The following is a 22,052-nucleotide window of genomic DNA, read 5'->3' as shown; positions in this document are numbered from 1 at the left end:
GTACTGATGCAGCCTCAGGCAAAACTACCCTATTATTAGAACACACAAATCTCATTTATGATGTAAATGAAACACAGATTTAAATTTCCTCTATACAACAATAACATGGAATGTAGTAACATTTTCTGAAAGAGTTTACACCATGCTGATAATCAATGCTTAATGAGGTCCTTTTCCCCAGACTCAAGACCTTTATGTTACTGTCATCCTGTTAACCATCTCATTTTTCCCCTACTTAAATAGCTTTGTCCTCTTACAAAGGCCCATGACTATGTGGAAGTGGCAGTGTAATTAATTTTGTTTTTCAGTAAGAGCTGAGTTCTTTGCTCTTAAACATCCTGCAGTTTGGAAAACGTCAAAATGTCTGCCCATGGAGGAAGAAACAGACTCTGAATCCATTTCCAGTCACTTTTTTATTGAGAAAGGAGAGATATATAAAACCCTCTCCCCCACAAAAAAGACTCAATGTCTTTGTTATCTGATAGCTGTGTAATTATCAGCACAGCTTGATCTATATGGAGTTAAAACATAGCCTTAGTGGTACTTGTAAGAGTGTGTCACATCTCTGGAAGTTGGCAGTATATGCATGTAGAAACATTGTGGGTAGTTTTAAATAACATTAAGTTTAATGTCCTTATTACAATGTACTAGTACAACACACCAGGTCAGAGAGATAGCTCACCAGGTAGGGCACAAGCCTTGCCATGAGCATGAACCAGGTTCAAGTCACAACACACCACATGAGAAGGGCTATGGCACTGGGAGAAGCTATGATTGATTCTGTGGTACCTCTCCCGTTTGCCTGTCTCTGTTTCTCTATATGAATAAAAAAGTCAATGGATGGGCCCCTGACCCACAAAAATGGAAGGGAAGAATCTAAGTATACCACACAATGGCAAACACATGCAGGTACTCAATAATTATGGCTACCGAGAGAAGTGGCACAGGGGTAGAATTTCAGACTTATAAGTATGTGTTTCTGAATGCAATTCCTTGACACTGCACATGTCAAAATGATACACTGAATCTCTCTATCTCTCAAAATAAATATAGTAAAATTAATATATATGTGTACATATGGTATATGATATTAAAAACTACAAATCAGGAAGAAAATAGCCCACATAATTCTGTCATCTAGAAAGTACTATTATCTTATCTATGACTTTAGACTTATTCTATGCATAGTCAATGTTTGACAAAAAAACAATGGGATGATACCTTATGTACAATTTCTGTCACTTAACTATAAGTCACAAGCATTCCCGGATGTTATTTTAATTCTTTTTTACACTGCTTTAAAAGTCGTTGCACATTCCATTATTTAGACATCCCATAATTAAATCAGTCTTTTAGTGTTCAAGACTAAAGGTGTTTCCAGTTTTTCACTTTTACATCATCGCAATGGATATCATTATAATTGAATCTTAATGCCCTTACTTGGTGATTTCCTTAGAATAATGTGAACCAATAAAAAATGAAATAATCCAAATGGCCATAGACTGGTATAATAGATGGAATACCACTCTGCCATATAAAGGAACAGAAGTTGTGGCACATGACAAAACATGCATTAACTTTGAAAATGTGATGCTAGGGAGTCGGGCAGTAGTGCAGCGTGTTAAGCGCAGGTGGCGGCAAGCTCAAGGATCCTGGTTCGAGGCCCCGGCTCCCCACCTGCAGGGGAGTTGCTTCACAGGCGGTGAAGCAGGTCTGCATATGTCTAACTTTCTCTCCCCCTCTCTGTCTCCCCTCCTCTCTCCATTTCTCTCTGTCCTATCCAACAAACAACAACATCAATAACAACAATAACTACAACAATAAAACAACAAGGGCAACAAAAGGGAACAAATAAATAATAAAATAAATAAAAAAGAAAACGTGATGCCAAAGGAAAGAAGTCAAACATAAATGGACAAATACTGTATAGTTTCATTTATAAGAAATACTCAAGGGAGTTGGGCGGTAGCAGCGGGTTAAACTCATGTGGCAGGAAGCGAAAGGACAGGCTTAAAATTCGAACCCCCGGCTGGCTTCCCACCTGCAGGAGAGTCGCTTCACAGGTTGTGAAGCAAGTCTGCAGGTGTCTATCTTTCTCTCACCCTCTGTCTTCCTCTCCTCTTTCCATTTCTCTCTGTCCTAACAACAACGACAACAATAATTAACTACAACAACAATAAAAACAAGGACAACAAAAGGGAAAATAAATAAATAAAAATTTTTAAAATGCCCCAAACGGACATACTCACAAATTGAAAAAGTAAAATAGTGACTGCCAGGACCTGAGGAAGCTAGGGAATGGAAAATAACAGCTAAGAGGTACAGGGTTTCATTTGGGGGGGGTGGTATTCTAGATTTATATATTGGTGATATATACTATAGCAAACAAAACACGGAATTGTACACTTTTAAAGGGCTTGTTTTATATTATGTGAACCCTATCTCAGTAAAACTTATCATTAAAAATTCTGTGTCATTTCCTTCCATTAAAAAAGCTGGAGAGATAGTTAATCTGGTAGGGTGCCTGTCTTGCCATGAGCTTGGTGCCACGTTAGTAGTCCAAGGTCAAGTACCAGCACTATATGGGAGGCTATGGCGCTAGAGGACATTCCAGTGTTGTGACATCTCTGTCTCTATCACCCTCTGAATAAAAACACTGCCTTAAATGGTGAAATTGTACATAACTATGTCCCAGCTCCAAGAGAGAGAGAAAGGGAGGGAGGAAGAGAGAGAGAGAGAGAGAGAGAGAGAGAGAGGAGAAGGGAGAGAGGAAGGGAAGGAGGAATGAAAAAAAAATCCAAGTCATTTTACTGTTTGGGCAAAAGTAACAGAAACATTTTAAATTTTTGATGCAAAGAATTATTCTTTTTAAAAATTATTTATTTATTTATTCCCTTTTGTTGTCCTTGTTGTTTTATTGTTGTAGTTATTATTGTTTTCATCGTTGTTGGATAGGACAAAGAGAAATGGAGAGAGGAGGGGAAGACAGAGAGGGGGAGAGAAAGACACCTGCAGACCTGCTTCCCCGGCTGTGAAGCGATTCCCCTGCAGGTGGGGAGCCAGGGGCTTGAACCAGGATTCTTAGGCCGGTCGTAGCGATTTACTCCACGTGTGCTTAACCCACTGTGCTAACGCCCAACTCCCCAAAGAATTAATTCTTAAAATCAACTGTATTTTTTTTTTTGGCTCCAGGGTTATCACTGGGGTCCGATGCCTGCACTACAAATCCACTGCTCCTGGAGGCTGTTTTTCCTATTTTGTTGCCCTTGTTATTGCTGTTGTTGTTGTTAGATAGGACAGAGAGAAATGGAGAGAGGAGGGGAAGACAGAGAGGAGGAAAGAAAGACAAACACCTGCAGACCTGCTTCACCGCTTGTGAAGTGACTCCCCTGCAGAAAGGGGGCCGGGGTCTCGAACCGGGATCTTTACACCGGTCCTTGCACTTGGCGCCATGTGCACTTAACCCACTGCCCAACCGCCAGACCCCCAAAATCAACTGTATTTTTAGAGTGTTCTAGAAGTTATGCAATACCCACAGAGATCACTTGGAAAGTTTTCTTGGTAACCACCTAGACTAAGATATCCTAAATTTGTTATGTAATTTTTAATATCCTGGATACCTGTGGTTTAATTGGTTATGTACAATAAAACTCAGAAAGAACAGAATGCTTCTTCTTTTTTTAAATATTTATTTATTTCCTTTTTCCCCCTGTTGTTTTTATTGCTGTAGTTATTATTGTTGATGTCATCGCGATGTTGGATAGGTCAGAGAGAAAATGGAGAGAGGAGGGGAAGACAGAGAGAGAGAGAGAGAGAGAGAGAGAGAGAGAGAGAGAAAGACACCTGCAGACCTGTTTCACTGCTTGTGAAGCAACTCCCCTGCAAGTGGGGAGCCGGGGGCTCGAACCAGGTTCCTCACACAGGTCCTTGTGCTTTGCACCACGTGCGCTTAACCCACTGAGCTACCACCCAACTCCCAGAATGCTTCTTCTGAAGAAGACACACCAACATATATTTAAAGAAAGATGTAAACATACATATTTTTAACATAACATACACAACAGTTTTCAACACTCAGTAAGGTTTACTGTAGTCTAATGACTCAAAATGCCAGATATTGGGTCAAGACAGAGGTGGCAGAATGGACAGTATTCCCTTCCTCTAAGGGGTCTTGTCATCTAAGACAAATTACTTTTTTTTAAGCTTCTATTGTTTCTGAACAGAACAAGATAAAACTCCATTTTACTTCCTAGGCAGAACTTTAAAAAAAAAAAAAGCTATACAGGCAAAGCCTTCAGTACACATCCAACTTTCCTCTGGGTGCCCTCTTCATTTCCAATGCTGTGGTGAATTCATTTCTGTTCCTGCCCTTCTCCTTTCTAGTATGCTGCTCCTATGAACGAATGCCTCCTAAGTGGTTCAAGGAAAAGAGCCATCATTGCTCAGTAGTGAGGGCAAGTTTTAGCCATCAGTCAAATACCTTCCGTAGACCTTTAACCTCACTAAATGGGATGGGAGAATGATGAAAGCCATTCTGCATACCAGGAAGGTCTAATGTCACAGCTTTACAATCTGTCCAAACAGGGTGCTTGGGTATTTTTTTTTCCTCCCCCCACTAACCGGCTATCAGAGTGTGAGTCAAAAGTAGTATAATGACACCCTCAAGCCACCCCACAATGAAAACGAGCTGGAAAGAGAGACAATTTTAAAAGATTTATTTAAGAGAGAAAATGGAGGGGGGTAGAGAACATCACTGTGGCATATACAATGCTAGGAACTGAACTCAGGGTCTCATGCCAGAGAGTCAAATGCTTTATCCACTATGTCACCTCCTGGGCCATGGAAAAAAGGCAATCCATCTATCCTCAAAAGCTGTCTATATAAATCCTCGAGAGAAACACTGTGGAATTCCCTGTGAATTTTATATACCCCAGAGAGGAATAAAAGAATTTGAGATTGCAACCTGTAAGTGATTAGTCAAGAAAATCTTTGACACTAAAGTGCAGGTTAAGTAAAAATCACAGAAGATAACAACCCAAAACAACTACTAACTTATAGATATATTATTAGGATGGCAGCTTGAATATTTCTCGTGGTTCGATCTTTCTGAACGCTATCGGTATCTTAAATATCCAGTCAAATGATACGGTTGGTGTAGCTGTCATTTCTCAATGGTTTCTAAAGTCACTGACAAACCTATAAGATAACTGGGAGATGGAGACTGGATTTGCTCATTAAGTTTGCTCTATTAAGTCCTTCAGTATCATATTTGATTCATTTTTTTGAGGTCTTGTTAAAAGTGTTTTATTTAAAAAATAAATATAATTAAAAATATAGATATGTGTAACTATTGAGTCAACCATTAGATCAGAAACAAGTTTCCGGCTCCTATGTGGTGCCATCTGGAAGGAGGGTATTCTGTCCCATAAACAAGTTAATTCTCAAGAAACTTGAAAAGAGCATAAAGAGAAACCTCCAGGGCAGAGCTATGGTGACCTAGTCTCAGGAAGTTGGATCTCAGCATCCCCCCTCCAAATAATATATATATGTGTGTGTGTGTGTATATATATATATATATATATATATATATATATATACCTAGAGCAGAAGCCTAGAAAAATAATAGCATCAAGAACACCTGTTATTTAATCTTGCCAAATGGACGTAAAGGTGAAATGATAAAATCTGTGTCACAAAGTCCCTGTCTGCTCAGCTCCCTTCTTTAGTGTGTGTTCCTGGTAACATAATAAATTTTCTAAAAGCTGGATAGTGACGCATCTGATAGAGTGTATGCCTTACAGTGTTCAAGCCCCAGGTCCCCACCTGCAGGGGGGGGGTCAGCCACATAAGCGGTGAAGCAGTGCTACAGGTGTCTCTCCCTCTCTATCTTCCCCTTTCCTTTTAATTTCTCTCTGTCTCTATCAAATAAATAATATATGTATGCATGTATGTATTCTGCCAGAAAGTCTCAACCTTGTGATTTTACAAAGTTCATTCATGTTCATGGGCCTCTTACCATATCCAGAATTAGCTCAGAGGTCTCTCACAAGGTATGCATTCATTTTTCCACTTTTCTGTACATTTTCTCCACCAAAGTGTGTGAAATTCTTTCTAGATTCTGTAGTCATATTTGTGCTCCCTCATATGTGTGTGACTCTGACACTGCTTTCACAAGCAGAATCTTATTTTCTTCTCCCTTCTATATTGGTATGGAGGTACATAAGCAACAGATTATTCTGTTTTGATGGAAATGTTTTAGTTCCCTAACAATGACAAGTTGTTAATATATTAAATTGCTGGGAGCAAAATGCATAGAAATACCTAAAGAAAAGTATGTGTGTGTGTAGGTGGGGAGGATATTGTAGTTACATGGAAACCAATTTAATACAATTGATCCAGGGCCAAAAACATCTATTGATTATGTGCAAGACCATTTTAAGTCAATTACTCAATCAAGATAGATCTCCTGAGCTCCTTCTATGATCAGACCCTGTGCCCATGCTGAGGATACAAATGATACATAGTCTATGTCCTGGAGGGGGCATAACTGAAGTATCACTAAGCCACTGGATCCCTTCAGGTCTATACCAGAAAACAAAATCCAGTTTTATTCAGCGGGACTAATTCTTTGCCTCTTAATAATTGCTTAATGAATATTTAACTTTGGGACCCTTCTACAGAAATATCTCAAATATTTGGGCACAACTATTTAATTGGACCAATTTACTCTCGGGACTCTAATTGTACCTGTGAAAGAATTGAACAAATCAACTTCAGAATTGTGGGCTATCCTGAGAAGTTTTCAGAGGTGGGACTACAATGGAGTAGTATCTGCCAACCCCCAACAAGTATCTCTGGCAAAAGTTTAAATTCTGGACTCGGGTGGTGGTGCAACAGGTTAAATGCACATAGTACGAAGCACAAGGATCCTAGTTTGAGCCCCTGGTTCCCCACCTGTGTGTGTGTGTGTGGGGGGCGCTTTACAAGCAATGAAGCAGGTCTGCAGGTGCCTCTCTTTCTCTCCCCCTTCTCTCTCAATTTCTCTCTGTCTTATCCAAATTAAAAAAAAAAAAAAGACCACGGGAGCAGTGGATTCATAGCAAAAGCACCAAGCCCCAGTGATAACCCTAAAGAGAAAAAAGGATTCATTTTATGGGTGGTAGTGTCTGAAAAACAAGGATGATTCCTAGGAAAGATCTAATACGCAGAGAAGACAGAACTGGACATCTGTATACCACTGCTGCACACATGTGTGCATGTATATGTGTGTGTGGGGAAAGGGAGAGAGGAAGAGAGGGAGAAAGGAAGGGAGACGGAGAGGGAGAGAGAGAGAGAGGGAGAGGGAGAAGGAGAGGGAGAGGGAGAAGAATAGGGAGAGGGAGAGAGAGAGAGAGACTTGAGTAACCTTGCTTTTCCCAGGTGTCTGCTTCCTTAGCAAAGCCATTCAAAGATGGTTTCTAAGACCCTGTGGTGAGTTACTCAGTTGTGTTGGGTCCCTCTCATGTATTCAGGAGATATGCATGCCATTAATACATTTCCTTATATTTTTGTTTTTAAAAAAAGCAGTCAAGGTGGTGACTTAGCAGGTAGAGTGTAGGATTTACTTATGTAAGGTCTGGTTTGATCCCCAATACTAAATAAGCATGAGTGGAGCAGTGCTATGGTCTCTGTCTCTCTGACAAAATAAATACATTTTCTAAGAGAGGCTGATTTTTTAATGTTATTTTTTCTCTTTTAAAAATTATTTTAATTATCTTTATTTATAGGATAGAGACAGTCAGAAATCGGGAGGGAAGGGAGGGATAGAGAGGGTGAGAGACAGAGACACCTGCAGCACTGCTTCACCACTTGTGAAACTTTCCCCTGCAGGTGGGGACTTGGGGGCTCGAACCTGGGCCCTTGTGCATTATAACATGTGCCTCAACCTGGTGCGCCACCACCTGGCTCCAAGAGGCTGATTTTTTAACTCCAGTTAGGACTGTGAGTGACCATTGGTGGCAGGATATCCTTGAGATAGCCTGTTCCCTCTATGAGCAGCTTAGATTGCTGGAAAGTTATTGTCTGACTTGAAAAAAAAAATGTTTTCCCCTATAGTTCTCCTCCACTGATCCTAGTTTGCCTCCAACCACTAGCTCTCTTTTTCCTCCCCGGCTCCCTGAAGCTCCTTTGCCATCATGAATGACACAGTCACTATCCGCACCAGGAAGTTCATGACCAACCAACTACTTCAGTGGAAGCAAATGGTCATACTTAACCCCAGAAAGACAACTGTACTTAAAACAAAAATTCTGGGGAAAACTAGATAAAATGTATAAGACTACCCCAGTTGTGTTTGGATTCAACACTCATTTTTGTAGTGTCAAGACAACTGGCTTTGGAATGATTTTTGATTCCTTGGATTATGAAAAAAAAAAAAAAAGAAACCAAAAATAGACTTACAAGGCATGGCCTGTATGAGAAGCAAAAGACCTCAAGAAAACAGAGGAAGGAACGCAAGAACAGAATGAAGAAAGTCAGGGGGACTGCAAAGACCAATTGTCAGTGCTGGAAAAAAGTGAGCAGGAGATTGGACAACAGAAGAAGTAAAGACTCTGTAGTGACTTTCTGTAGTTCTTGTCCAGATTTTTCATCAAGATTAATAAATATTAATAAATTGAAAAAATACTTTAATTCTGTTTTGATTTGAAAACCCTTTATGTTTGTAATAGCAAGCATGGCCCTCTGAAACTCTAATTCCCCAAGTTAAAAAGTTTCAGCTCTTTCAACTTTTTCCCAATAATTGATTCCAAGTCTCCCTGCCATTCCTGATTAAATAAGTCTCCAGAGGCAGCAGATAGATGTGTTACTTAGATGACTGGTAGCTGAGCTTAATGACAATTTATAAACCTATTTTGATGGAGAAAAGAGGGTGCATTATTAGGTCCTCAGATAATAGGGCCCGCTTCTTGATCAAGGACAAACAAAATCAATATTTCATATATGGCTAATACACAGGAAATCACATAAGAGTTTCAACTTTAGGAAAGTGTTCAAAAGGAAGCCCACATTTGCATGTAGCTCAGGCACACGAATGAAAGGAATCTGTATACTGGCCCTATTCAATCTGATGTCCCAATCACTGATCAAGTGCAAGGGAAGCTTATAGCCTTTCTAAGCTTATACACCCTTCAACTCAGCAGTTGTTTCCATAACTTTCCACTCTACATAAAAATATTGGCCAAGACGATCACACACAGATAGCTTGATAGCTTTTCATACCTGAGGCCACAGAGGTCTGAAGCTCTAACCCCAGCACCACTACAAGCCAGAGCAGAGAAGTGCTTTCTTTGTCAATAAAGGAAACAAGTTGGTATGGTCTCTCATTTCTCCATGGCAGCTGTCGGCACACCACTCCCACTCCCCACCCACGACGCTCTTTCCCATCCTAGATTACCCCAACTCCATCTAGTTTAGAGTCCTTTGCTACAATAGACCAGACCCAGTCCAATCTTTACCCTGCGTTTCTGTTCCCGTGCCTCGCATGTTTTTTATTAGTACTTATTTATTTATTTTTAATGAACAAGAGAAGAGGTAGAGAGCACTAATCAGCTCTGATTTATAGTGGTTCTGGGGACTGAACTTCAAGCATGAAAGTCTTTGGCATAACCATTATGCTGCTTTCAGGCCCTCTTGCCATCCGTCTTCAGTGCCCCCTATAAGTGAGATCATCAGCTGTTTGTTTTTGCTCTTCTTGCTTATGTCACTTAGTAAACTATTTTGTACCCAAGTAAAATGATGATTTAATTAATTAGTTAATGAAGGCTCAGTTCCAATAATCAAAAGTCAGTTGCTGCTATAAATTGAGGGTGTAAACTGTGAGGAATCATAGTGCCTCTTTCTCTAGTCTAACATGATTCCCTTTCATTTCACTTCTTTGACAGGGTTTCAGAGAGAGGAAACTGAGCCCTAGAAAGGGCAAGTGATTTGGAAGTGGCAAAGGCCTCAAATTTCATTTCTACCAGAACACTGCTATATTGAAAAACGAAATATTTTTTTAAAAACAGTGAGAGAGAGAGGTCGAGTGGTGGTGCACCCAGTTGAATTCACATGCTACAATGCACAAGGACCCAGGTTCAAGCCCCTGGTCCCCACCTGTAAGAGGAAAACTTTACAAGCAGTGAAACAGTGTTGCAGATGTCTATTCCTCCCCTTGCCTATCATTTTTTCTGTCTTTATCAACAAATAAATACTTTTAAAATACTTCAAAAATAAATAAAATTAAAACAGAAAGAGAAACATGATTCATTAATAGTAATATCTCAGGGAAAAAGTGCCTAGTGGTGTGTTTGGGTCACTTGTGCCCAACTGCCCCCCCTTACTGCACTCTGTAACTATGAACATTCTGTCTCCAAGGCAACAGAAGACATTAAGTATGTAAACAAAGTCCAACTTAAACAACATTTACTGGGCAGCCGCTCAATGCCAGGCATTTTCACATAAGATTTCATTTATTCTTCACAAATGCTGGAAGAAGGTGCACTTTTGTCTGTTTTCCAGATGAACTTCTGGATCTCAGCGCACAGGGACCACACAATACAGTCAGAATTCAAACCCAGAACGGGGGAGGAGGGTTGCAGGGAATGCACCCAGGATCGCACAACCTCCCGACCATTTAACTCCAAGTTCAAACAGCATTCTCTACTTCTTTGGGCATCTTTTAATGATACTAATGATTTTGGGATTATAGCTATGGTCTACTCCAGCCAAGTTCTTTGCTGGCTTCATGACTGGTTTCTTGAAAAACAATTAAGTTTTATCAAATTAAAATTTCCAAAGATCCAGCTTCTAACACTCCTTTGGCACTCAAGCTGCTATGGTCTCCTGCCTAGAAAAGCAGTCGGGGTGGGTGGGTTTTTCATGAGGTTTGGGCAGATTGTAAGAAAACTCAGCCTAAATGCAAAAGTGATGGAGCAGTCTATCAAAACATACCTTCTGGATGGTGCAAGAATGGGATCCCGAGGCAAAGAAAAACCACTGAGCTTCTTTTTGGAAGTTTCTCATTACTTTAGCTTCAAATAAACCTTGACAACCCCAGAAAGAGTATCAGGCAACTGCATAGGCCATTTATTTCTCAAGAGTTACGTGAAAAAGGAGATGGTTTCCTGAACCTGCACATTGGAAACGTTGTAGCCTCCCATTTGTGACCAATGAGAATTCACAAGGACAGGTGGGTAATGGAGGATGAACATTCCCTCCCAGCACTTTTAATTAGCTGGTTGTTGGATTTATTGGTCAGCTCAGTGAGAAATCAGAACCTACTACTTGGGGGCTATTTTTATAGCCTTCTGGAGTTGGGTTGCCTTAGTAGAGACACCTGGCACTGGTCCTAGAAGTGGCTGGATTGGTTGTTTTTCCTTTTTAAACAGCAACCAGTGAGTAGATCTGAACATTCCAGGCATCTAGCTAGTAATCCAATACAATAAAGGTGTCTTTTTCCCTCGCCACCCTGGCATTACAGCATGTGCAACTACCAGTTCATCTCTTGATAACCAACAGCAGGTCAAAGGTGATGAGACTGTGGTATAAACTTAAAATAAGCTCACTGAGACCTTTAAAAATGAGGAGCGTTATCCATCATCAATACATTTATAAGCTATAAAACCAGAACAAGTAGTCTCTGAGTAAACAACAGTTGATCTTATCAGCTCCAAATTCCTCGAATCAAAGTCTCAGCTCATTTCCTCTTTTTCTGCTTTTTTTTTTTCAGATGAGGCAGGCACTACTCAGGATTAATAAAAAGGTCTTTTTACAGCTTACATTATCAATGTCAGTGTAGAAATCAGGGTGGCAAATTGTAACCCAATACCTATTTTGCAATAAAACTACCACAGCATTAAATTGACATGATAGAGACAGAAATTCTATTCGGTTCAGTTTTGGTCATGCAGGCACTCACTTTAATGAAGGAGATGAATTAAGCTCATCCTTGGGAAATCCAGGGGTAATGACTGAAACACAATGTGATTGAGCTAATTATCAACCAGGTGTGCTTTAAGGAGTTGATGGTTCAATCTATTATTGCTAAGTGCACAAACCTGTTTGGGGTTTATGAGAGCAGGACAGAAGCTGCGAGATCTTCTCAGAGGACAAACCACCATGTCTCTGCAGAACCAGAATTATGTGGAGCCTACCTAAGTCCTGCCCAACCACCAAGGCTGCCTGAAGAAACTGGGAATTTTCCCTGACAGACCAAGGAGCAGGGTCCTGCTGCACTGCTACTGTCCATAGGCAGCTCCTTGGCCTATCCTCCCTTGTGAGAAGAGCCATCAGTTTCAATTGTAAGCATCTGATCTTCCCAGTAAGTAAACTGCTCAAAGGCACACATATGTTATTGGTATTCCCCTTCCCCCCCCCCCCACACACACACATCAATGTCAGGCCTTGGTAAGTATTTTGCAGATTGTGGTATTCTGGAGAAAGAGGCACTTTTTAAATACTTAAACACTCCAGTATGCATAGTTCTTACACTTGTTTGTCAGTGGAGTTCTATATACCAAGCATAAACTATTAAATGGCTCTGGAAAGAACATCATTCTCAAACTCTGTGGTTCACAAGCTGGGTGTGCACTGACCTCAAGAGATCCCAAGCCAAGCTCAGACTATGTTACTGAGCACAGTCCTGCTTCTCTGAAGTCACATTAAGCTTCTCATGGCCACCCCCTTATTCTCCCCCTTCCATCATTCTCAGCTATGGCTAGAATCATGACATCTCCTTTCCATCTTCCTTCTTCTAACACTTCAAGAATGACATTAGCAGTCACTATCAACTAACCAGGGTAGACTTTTTTCTGGTTGTCAATATGTGTAGTCCTCAAAGTGTATGTACCTCATTAGTCTTGTTCAGCAAATCTGAATAAAAAACATCCAGTCTCCCCATGTTCAACATGGTTGGTTACCTGCTAAGTCATGATCAAAATGTTTATTGATAGCATAGTAATTCTTTCTGTACTATTTTTTCCACATTTTCCAACTTTTCTATTTTGATTGAGGTTACACTAGCTTGTAAGGCTGTCTTAGGGATACATTTTTTTTAGTTTATTCTATTATTTGATAGAATGGAGAGGTTGAGAGAGGTTGTGGAGATAGGGAGGGAGAGAGAAAGACCTGTAGCTCTGTTTCACCACTCCTGAAGGTTACTCCCTGCAGGGGGGTTGAGGGCAAGGAGGGGTTTGAATCCAAGTTCTTACACATGGTAACATGTACCCTCAACCTGCTGCCCAGGAGTACAGTTTCACAACTCTTTCTGTTGTATGTCACCACACATGCCCACCACCAAAGTACTATGTTGGTTGCCAAATGAAAATGTTAAGCCTATGGTTTTAATTTCTGGTTTTATTGGGTTTATGCTCCTAAATATTCCCATGTCTGCCTTTATCCTTCCAACTGAAATGTCTCTTAATTTGACTTGTTCCACTTATGCTTGGAGCTCCTGCCCCCCCAAATATACTGCATCATACTTGTTCTTATACAGAACACAGATTTTTTTTTATCCTATTGTCTTAATCCTTATAACTACATTGGGGTCCACAACGTTATGCAACAAAATGAAATGACTGATGCCAGTTCTAAGATATTAACAAATCCAATCTTAGGAAGAAGTCATCACAAAACAACAGTTCAATTATGTATTGTGATATATGTTCATTAGACTTCAGATGGTCATTCTACAATGTATACACCACTATCAAATCATTATTTATGTCTTTGAAAGCAACATCACTACTGTCAATTCCGTTTCAGTGACTCCAGCTCAGAGAACAGGAACTGTATCTGAACCACTAAGATGCTGCTGAGTTACCTCCCACCCTCCACCACCACCTAATCCAGAAGCCCATGCCAGGAAATGTTCAATAAAGGGTTTAACTGAATTCCAGAAATCATGGTTGCCTGCCAGCTATTAGAAGATGCTGAGTCTCGAGGTGACTATATAAAAAGTGGTTTCACTAATCATCTAGTGGTTATTAAATTCCACTTAAACTAAAGCATAGAAGCAGAACACACACATGTCAATTGGCCTAGGGGATTTGGTTCCAAGTGTCCAAGCAGGCATTCCCTTACCAAAGACTACTTCCTGCCACAGTAAGATCCCAATATTTGAATGTTAAATGTTAAATTTGCATCTAGAAGATTAACAAGAAATCAAATATGCATTGATTATCTGGCAGATGCAGAACTCTGTGCAAAAAGTCTGCAAGAAAATATGAATGTGTTTTCAATAAAGACGTGCAAGTGGTGGTAGTAAGAACAAAGCAGTTTAACACTGCATACTTTTTCCTAAGAACCAGAGGCCATCCAGACAGACTAGCTGTGATGCCTGAGAAACACCAGATGTATATGCCTTACTTCATGTGCAAGGTCTGGAGCTGGGGAAAAAAAGTGCAAGCATCCATTTTCTTTAAACCTTTAGTAACTTACATTCTTCTAGTGAACTGAAAAATCAATATCTTTCTCCAATGTTCTTTCAGCAAAATGATAAGGAGGAGGGGGTAAGACTAATAAGTGGATATGAGATTTACCTATGGCTGGGTCAGCAAGATAGCTCATCTGGGAGGGGGTCTGGTTTGTCAGGCATTCAACCCAAGTTTGAGTCAAGCCCTCGCCATACTAGGGAAAGCTCTCTGTCTCTCTCTTTTTATCTGAAAAAGTCTGCCAGGATTGGAAAATCATGATGCCTACAAGGAAAAAACTTATTCAGAATCATTTTTAAGTGTTTCCCCATTTGCTGAAATTTTCTCTCATAGAGAGACCCCTTTGGCAAGTTCATATGCTCTTGGATATTTGGTAAGTCACTACCACTAAGCTAAACACAATCTCAGATCAACTCCAATTGGCCTAGAGATGACAAAGAACAAACTATTTCTAAAACTGAAAGTGCAAGAGCCAGGCAATGGTATACCTGGTTTAATGCATGTGTTACCATGTTAGCAGAAACTGGTTCAAGTTCTTGTTCCCACCTGCAGACAGAAGACTTCATGAGTGGTGAAGCAGTGTCGCAGGTGTCTCTCTGTCTCTCTCTTCCTCTCTATTTCCCTCCCTTCTCAATTTTTCTCTAGACTATCAAATTAAACATTAATTAATTAGTTAATTAATCAAATTGAAAATGAAAAGAAAAGCCCACCAAACACCACCCACAAAAAATGGGAACATTTTTTTCTAAGATGGAATGTTTTTTTCTAATGCAAATTATATGTTTTATGCTATCCATCTCTCTATTCATGGAGAGTATGTTGTTAAATTGCTCATAAAAACAATCACATGGGGAGTCAGGTGGTAGCGCAGCGGGTTAAGCACAGGTGGTGCAAAGCACAAGGAATGGTGTAAGGATCCCAGTTCGAGCCCCCAGCTCCCCACCTGCAGGGGAGTCGCTTCACAAGTGGTGAAGCAAGTCTACAGGTGTCTCTCTTTCTCTCCACCTCTCTGTCTTTCCCTCCTTTCTCCATTTCACTCTGTCCTACCTCACAACGACGACATCAATAACAACAACAGTAATAACTACAACAATAAAACAAGGGCAACAAAAGGGAATAAATATTTTTTAAAAAACTTAAAAAAACAATCACATGAGTTTTCCAGGAATTCCTATATGAATCAAACCAACTCCTATTTCTGAAGCAGAGGGAATAAAAGAATGATTGTATTTCTGGCTTATCCAATAACACAGCACTATAAAATCTACTGAAATACTAATTTCTGTATGGTAGCTTTATTTAATGGTGCCTGAAATGCTAACATTCAATTCAGAAATTAACTATGTCAAATAATTCTAGCTGTGTAAAAAGAGTATAGCAAAAATGTTTGGAAAGTATTAACCTAAGTGAATTCTTATACCAAATATTTACTTACAGTTAAGAGTTGTTGGTCTAATTTGGAACCATTTCCAAACGCAAGCACCGCTTCTTATTTTACTAAAGCTAAGAATTTGCTTATTTCACAGACACACACACACATACACATACACATATTTTAATTTGTCCCTAGCTATTTTTAAGTTAAGATCACATCCCTGAAGAGAAAAACAAAAGACAATTCCAGTTTTCAGAGAATAAATTTGTTATATGCTTTTTAAAATTTTTTTATTTATAAAAAAGGAAACAATGACAAAAAACATAGGATAAGAGGGGTAAGGTATATGCTTTTAAGCAAGCTGCTACCCTAAAATTGTCTTACTTCAGTGGAATCACAATTGGTAAAGCAAAAGACTGGGCACCTCTAACTTTGTAATGGTAGCTATGTGACCTTAAATATCTTATATAGAATCTCTAGGTCTCAACCGCATTACAGTTGTGGCTAGCACTGGGTTTGAGCTCCAGTACCATTTGGGAGCACTGCTGAAGTCCCAGAGGGTGGAAGAGGTGTTTGTCTTTCTTTCTGTTCTCTTTTCATTATCTGTCTCCCCCACATTTTTGTTTTTCTATTAAAGACCAAAGGAATAGAGAAGTCAGCCTGGGAGCAGTATAATCATGTACACACTAAGCCCAGGGATTTAAAAAAATAACAGTAATAGCAATTTAAAGCATCTTGTATTAACCCAGTATTTAAGCCCAACTGCTTTGAAGAAGAAAAAAAAAGTTGTATTTAAGGGGAGACATTTTAAAATACTGTGTAGTCATATATATATAGTTTAATTTTTCTTATAATTCAAACAAGTTACCTTTACTCCCAGAAAAAAAGGACTATAACCATCTTGTCATGTGAGTTTGGAAGTTGAAGATGATAGTAGAGAACACTGGCTTTTCCTTTCTTATATTAGAAAAACTATAAACATGAATTTAAGATTTTAGAATATACAAAGCAAAGGAAAAACTCTCCATTATCACACCACCCTGGAATAATCTCTATTGCTATATCAGTATATTTCCTGGAAGTATTTTCTCTACATATGTACAGTCAGTTGGGGTCAGGTATATTGCTTGATGATTTTCTTTTCGTTTTATTTTGTGAGCATATTGCACTGTCATTAAACGTCATTGAAAATACCACATGTAGTACTTTTATCATAATGTGTTCTATGTAGCCATTCCCAATGGTTTGTTGTTAGAAACAATGCTGCAATGAACCCCTTTATACCTACTTTCTGGGCCCATGAAATAGCTCGCCTGAGATAGTGCACTGTTTGGTCACTTGTGTGAGACGTAGGTTCAAACCTGGCCGCCACCACATTGAAGAAGTTTTGGTGGTGTGTGTGTGTGTGTGTGTGTGTGTGTGTGTGTGTACACGCACGTGTTGTCCTAACTTTCTATGCACATCTCTCTTACTGAACTTCTATTTCCTTTGCAAGCAGGAAAGGGCAATACCATGAAAAGCCAATGGGAGGCTGAGTTGGACCATTCTTACCCCTCCCCTTACTCAGATGCCTCTGTAGCACCTGGTTTTCCTCCCCCTCACTGACCTAAATCTGGCTCTCAATTTCATAAATTCTTGCCCCAACAACATGAGCAGAAGGGGTGAGAAAAAGACACACATGGTTGCAGCAGGAAGAGCAGAGTTAACACTAGTGACCTGATCCCCAGAACGACCTGCTTACTGGCTGGTGATCTGAGTGCCACGGGGGGGGGGGGGGGCACAAGAAGTGACTGGCCCCCGTCTAGCTCAGTAAGACAAAGGGACCATTGATCTCCATCCTCTTAGCCTGTGAATCTTTGGCAACAACCATGCAGATTAACAGAATATTCTTCAGGACATAATAGAAACACATCTGAAGGGTTTCAAATAACTATGTACTATCACCTTAACATAAAAAGTTAACATTCTCACCAATTATTTTCCAATATAACTGAATCATTTTAACTGGTACTCAATGTGAGGTTAGTATCAACCCAACTCTCCTTTGTCAAAACTTCTGTTTTAAAATCCATGTTAACATCCATGTCTCTTTACATCATTTCCTCTTCTGCTCATAAACTATGTCACAGAACCACACACATCTCGTTAATAAAGAAATTAACTCTGTGAAGTAAGTATGCCTTCCCCCTTCAGTCTCACAAATGAACTAGGAAACCAAAAAAGGGGGGGCAATTTGAGAAAGAAGTAGAAAATAGCAAAATTAAGTGCTGAGATTACTGGCAGGTAAGCAAGAAGTGCTCCTGGAGGTTAGCCACAGAAAAAGTATCAGAAGTAGGACATAGCCATGAAAATGAGGAGTCATTGATACCCCAGAGGCAGGTAAGTTGTTCCCAAGACTAGTCTAAAGAAGAAACAGTCATTCCTACCAGCCAAATGCTACCATCAAAGCAGGAAGCAGTGTAGCAGCATATCCCAATAAGCTTACTGGCACATGTCTACTTTATCACTAAGAGCATGAAAGAGGTGAGACTTGACTACTTCAAAGAGAAACCTAAGCTCTTAATGAAGCAGCACTAAATAAGTAGCAATAAACAAAAGCAACTGACTAACAACATCAGGGCCTAGATCTGTATGAAGACAAAATAAAGAAAAATAGCCTTTCCTGCGAGAAAGTTGGCATCTAAGTGCAAACAGCCTCAAGACTATCTTTCTGGCCATTTGTAAGTGACCTTACACACACAATAAAGAAAGTAAATTTACCACATCATTTTCACCCCATGGGATACCATCTGCTCCTTTCAAAAATAAATTTTTCCATGTCCTCACCAAGCACCAGTATTTTTACGTGGTTGACTATCAGCAGACGCTTCTCTAGAAGAGCATTTTATTTTTGTAAAAAAGAGGCTGGAAAATCACGTGTCAAGAATTTCATTTCATCGCACAGTTGGAACAATGGAAAGAGTTTGTCTTCCACTGAGATTTGCCAAAATATCTTGGACATACTGGGGAAAAACATTCATAAAATCATGATATCCTTGACATAAATCACTCCAGTAGAATTCTCTCTGAATTATTCGATCTATGTACATATAGAGGGCAAAAATCCACTGGCTATTCTCCACTGAAATTATCAACAGGTCCCAATGGCATTATCTGCAGACATGATCAAACTATTGACACATGCCAGACCACTTAAGACTCTTAAAGTTAACTGGGTCTGGCTGGGGTGAAAGAGGCTTTGAAGAACACAGATTTCTTCCAAGTTGTCCAGATCCTCAGTTAAGAATACTCATCCCAGTGAGATCACACCTGCAAGTTAGCAGATGAAAACCAGTCTAAGACTTCTTAAAAGAAAATGATTATCTAGTGCTGAGGAAATAACTAAACTAGTAGAACATTAGATTTTCACACCTGAAGCTCCCAGTTTAATTTCATGCACTACTAGGACTACAGTGGTATTCTGACACTCTCTCATAACAAAGCAAACTCTTTAAAATAAAATGAATATCAAATCTACTCTCAAAAACTCAATTATTTCATTCTGTACAAATATCAAGCTAATGCTGGATGATTTTTTTTTATTCAGCAGACATTTGGGGTAAAAAATACTGGAACAGGCATTTCTAAAAGAATTTGTTTCTCACTGAGACACAGACAGGGTGGTATAAGAAAGATGAGGAACATTTAAAATAAAACTGGAAGAAAAATTGAAAAAATAAATAAGAAAAAATGATAGATATTAAATTCATTAATGTGGTTCTATGTCCTGATCATCCTCAAAATGCAACATACATACAGAGGAGGAAATTCCAAAGGTAGACACCCGTGCTAAGTACAACTGTACATCACAAAGAACTGGGTCACCATATACTGTACTTCTTCAAACCTTGATTGTCATATATATTCCCTTTTGTTGCCCTTATTGTTTTATTGTTGTAGTTATTATTATTGTTGTTGATGTCGTCATTGTTAGGACAGAGAGAAACGGAGATTGTAGGGGAAGACAGAGAGGGGGAAAGAAAGACAGACACCTGCAGACCTGCTTCACCACTTGTGAAGCGACTCCCCTGCAAGTGGGGAGCCGGGGGCCCGAATCGGGATCCTTACGCTGGTCCTTGCACTTTGTGCCACCTGAGCTTAACCCACTACGCTACCGCCCAACTCCCACCTTAACTGTCTTTAAGTATTCTGAATACTGTCAATGAAACCAGATCTGTTATTTATCCCTGGTAGAATGCTAGTCCCTATTTCAATATCACAACAATAACAACAGAAATTTAAGACCATTTGCCTTTCTGAAGTCTTCAGGGTCCTTTTTTTAAGTGGGAAAGAAGGAAAAATGATGAGGTCAGTGCCCCCAAAGACCAAGAATCTCTTGCCATTACAGAAAGAGGCAAGGAACTGGCTATATCACTGTGAATATCTTATTTATGGAAGGTAAACTGCCTATGAAATTAAACAGTAGATAGAAGGAAAACTACCAGGAGTTTTTGATAGAAGAAAATTGGACTGAATTAAACACCTAGAGTCATGAGTTAGTGCAAATTACCTGTTTATGGATGTATTTTTACAGTGTACATAGGTCTGACAGCTTGAACTGAACACATCTGAGCAATATATAAATATCCATTAGAACAGATTTTGACTTAACAAGATAATACCTGATATTCAGATTCTCCAGTATATATCAAGTCATTCAATCTTCTCCACCTGCAATCGATCTCTTATTCTCTCTTCACCTTCCAGAGCCTGTCATTGAAGGCATTATTAAGTACCCACTACCTGAAAGACTATTTAATCTCCAATTGCAAAAAAAAATCCCTGAACCTCTAAGATCTGGGATGCTTACCTTCTTTTTCTTTATAAGATTTGTACCATCTGTTTGTTTGTTTGTTTAAGTTCATGAACATATCATTGACCATAATGTGCCAGTGGTCTTTAGTTACTAGCTATGTTTTTAAGTGAATCACATTTAATTTAGAATTAAAATAAATTTTGCTTTGAAGAGGTTTGGGGGGGGGGCATCTGTATTTTCCTCTCAATTTCAGAATGCCCTTGCAGAAGGAGTGATACACAGGGGTGCTGAAACCTGGACTCTCTCCGGGTCTGTTCCTAGACATAAGAGGACACATCCTAAATGGTCAACATAAAAATAATTTTAAGGGGTTGAGTGGGTGGTGGCACACTCAGCTGGGCACATACTTTACCATGCATAAGGACCAAGTTCAAGCACCCAGTCTCCACCTGCAGAGGGTTGGGGAGGGCAAGCTTCATAAGCAGTGAAACTGGTTTTCAGGTATCCCTTTGTCTCTTTCCCTCCCTATCTCCTCTACCCCTCTCAAGTTCTCTGTCCTATCAAATATTGATAAAAGGCAAAAGGAGCCACTGGGAATGGTGGATTCAACTTGCAGGCGCAATGCCCAGCAATAGCCCCAGTGGCAAATTAAAAAAAAAAAAAGATTTCAAAAGAAAAAGTAGAAAATGCAAGAGAGAGTGTGTATGTGCAAAAAAAAAGAACTGATCATCTCACAACGTAGAACAGTCACTATTGACATTAGTACAAGACTTTCCAGGTTTAAATCAATCTATTCTTACAAAGTAGCCTCATACATATGCATGCATATTTCCTGCAGAAACTATAAATTAAAATAGCTTTATAATATCCTATCACACAGACATATTACAGTCTATATATCCAATCACTCCTCTATTATTAAATATTGTGTTGTTTCCAGTTTTTGCGATCAGGAAACACCTCTGTTCATAAGGTTTTTTTTTTCTCCCTGTATTTTGGATGGCTTTCATAGAGGAAAATCTCAGAAGTAAAATTATTGGATTAAACTATGAATGTTTTCAGGCCCCTGATAATACACATTGCCAAACTGTTCCAAAAGGGTTGTGCCAGAAATGTCTTCATGTGTCCATATGACTAAGTCCTCTCTGGCAGTGGATATTATTATTTTTATGAGTTATTTATTTACTTATTTATTTATTTATTTATTTTTAATGAGAGAGATACTGAGAGAAAGACCAGAGCACAGCTCAGTTCTGGCTTATGGTGGTGCTGGGGATTTAGGCATAAAAGTCTTTTGAAAAACCGTTAAGTTATCTTCCCAGCCCAGATCGTAATTATTATATACTCTTTTCCTAAATGTTATCTCACTGCTTGCATTTACATGTCCTTGATACTACTGCATGAATTTTGATTCATTCTAAACATGCATGGTTTG

The 22,052-nt window shown here is 39.4% G+C and overlaps 1 protein-coding gene and 1 pseudogene across 1 annotated transcript in view; one reads left to right on the top strand and one right to left on the bottom strand.

Annotated features, from left to right (window-relative positions):
* Positions 1-22,052, bottom strand: part of GPC3 (glypican 3) — a 465,788-nt gene that overhangs the window by 352,511 nt on the left and 91,225 nt on the right. The gene's annotated exons all lie outside the window — the stretch shown is intronic.
* LOC103108152 (small ribosomal subunit protein eS24-like) lies at positions 8,091-8,973 on the top strand (annotated as a pseudogene).

Source organism: Erinaceus europaeus, chromosome X (genome assembly GCF_950295315.1).
Source record: "Erinaceus europaeus chromosome X, mEriEur2.1, whole genome shotgun sequence".
Taxonomy (NCBI): domain Eukaryota; kingdom Metazoa; phylum Chordata; class Mammalia; order Eulipotyphla; family Erinaceidae; genus Erinaceus; species Erinaceus europaeus.
The sequence above is the reverse complement of the archived record's forward strand: the minus strand, read 5'-3'. Positions and strand labels throughout refer to the sequence as shown.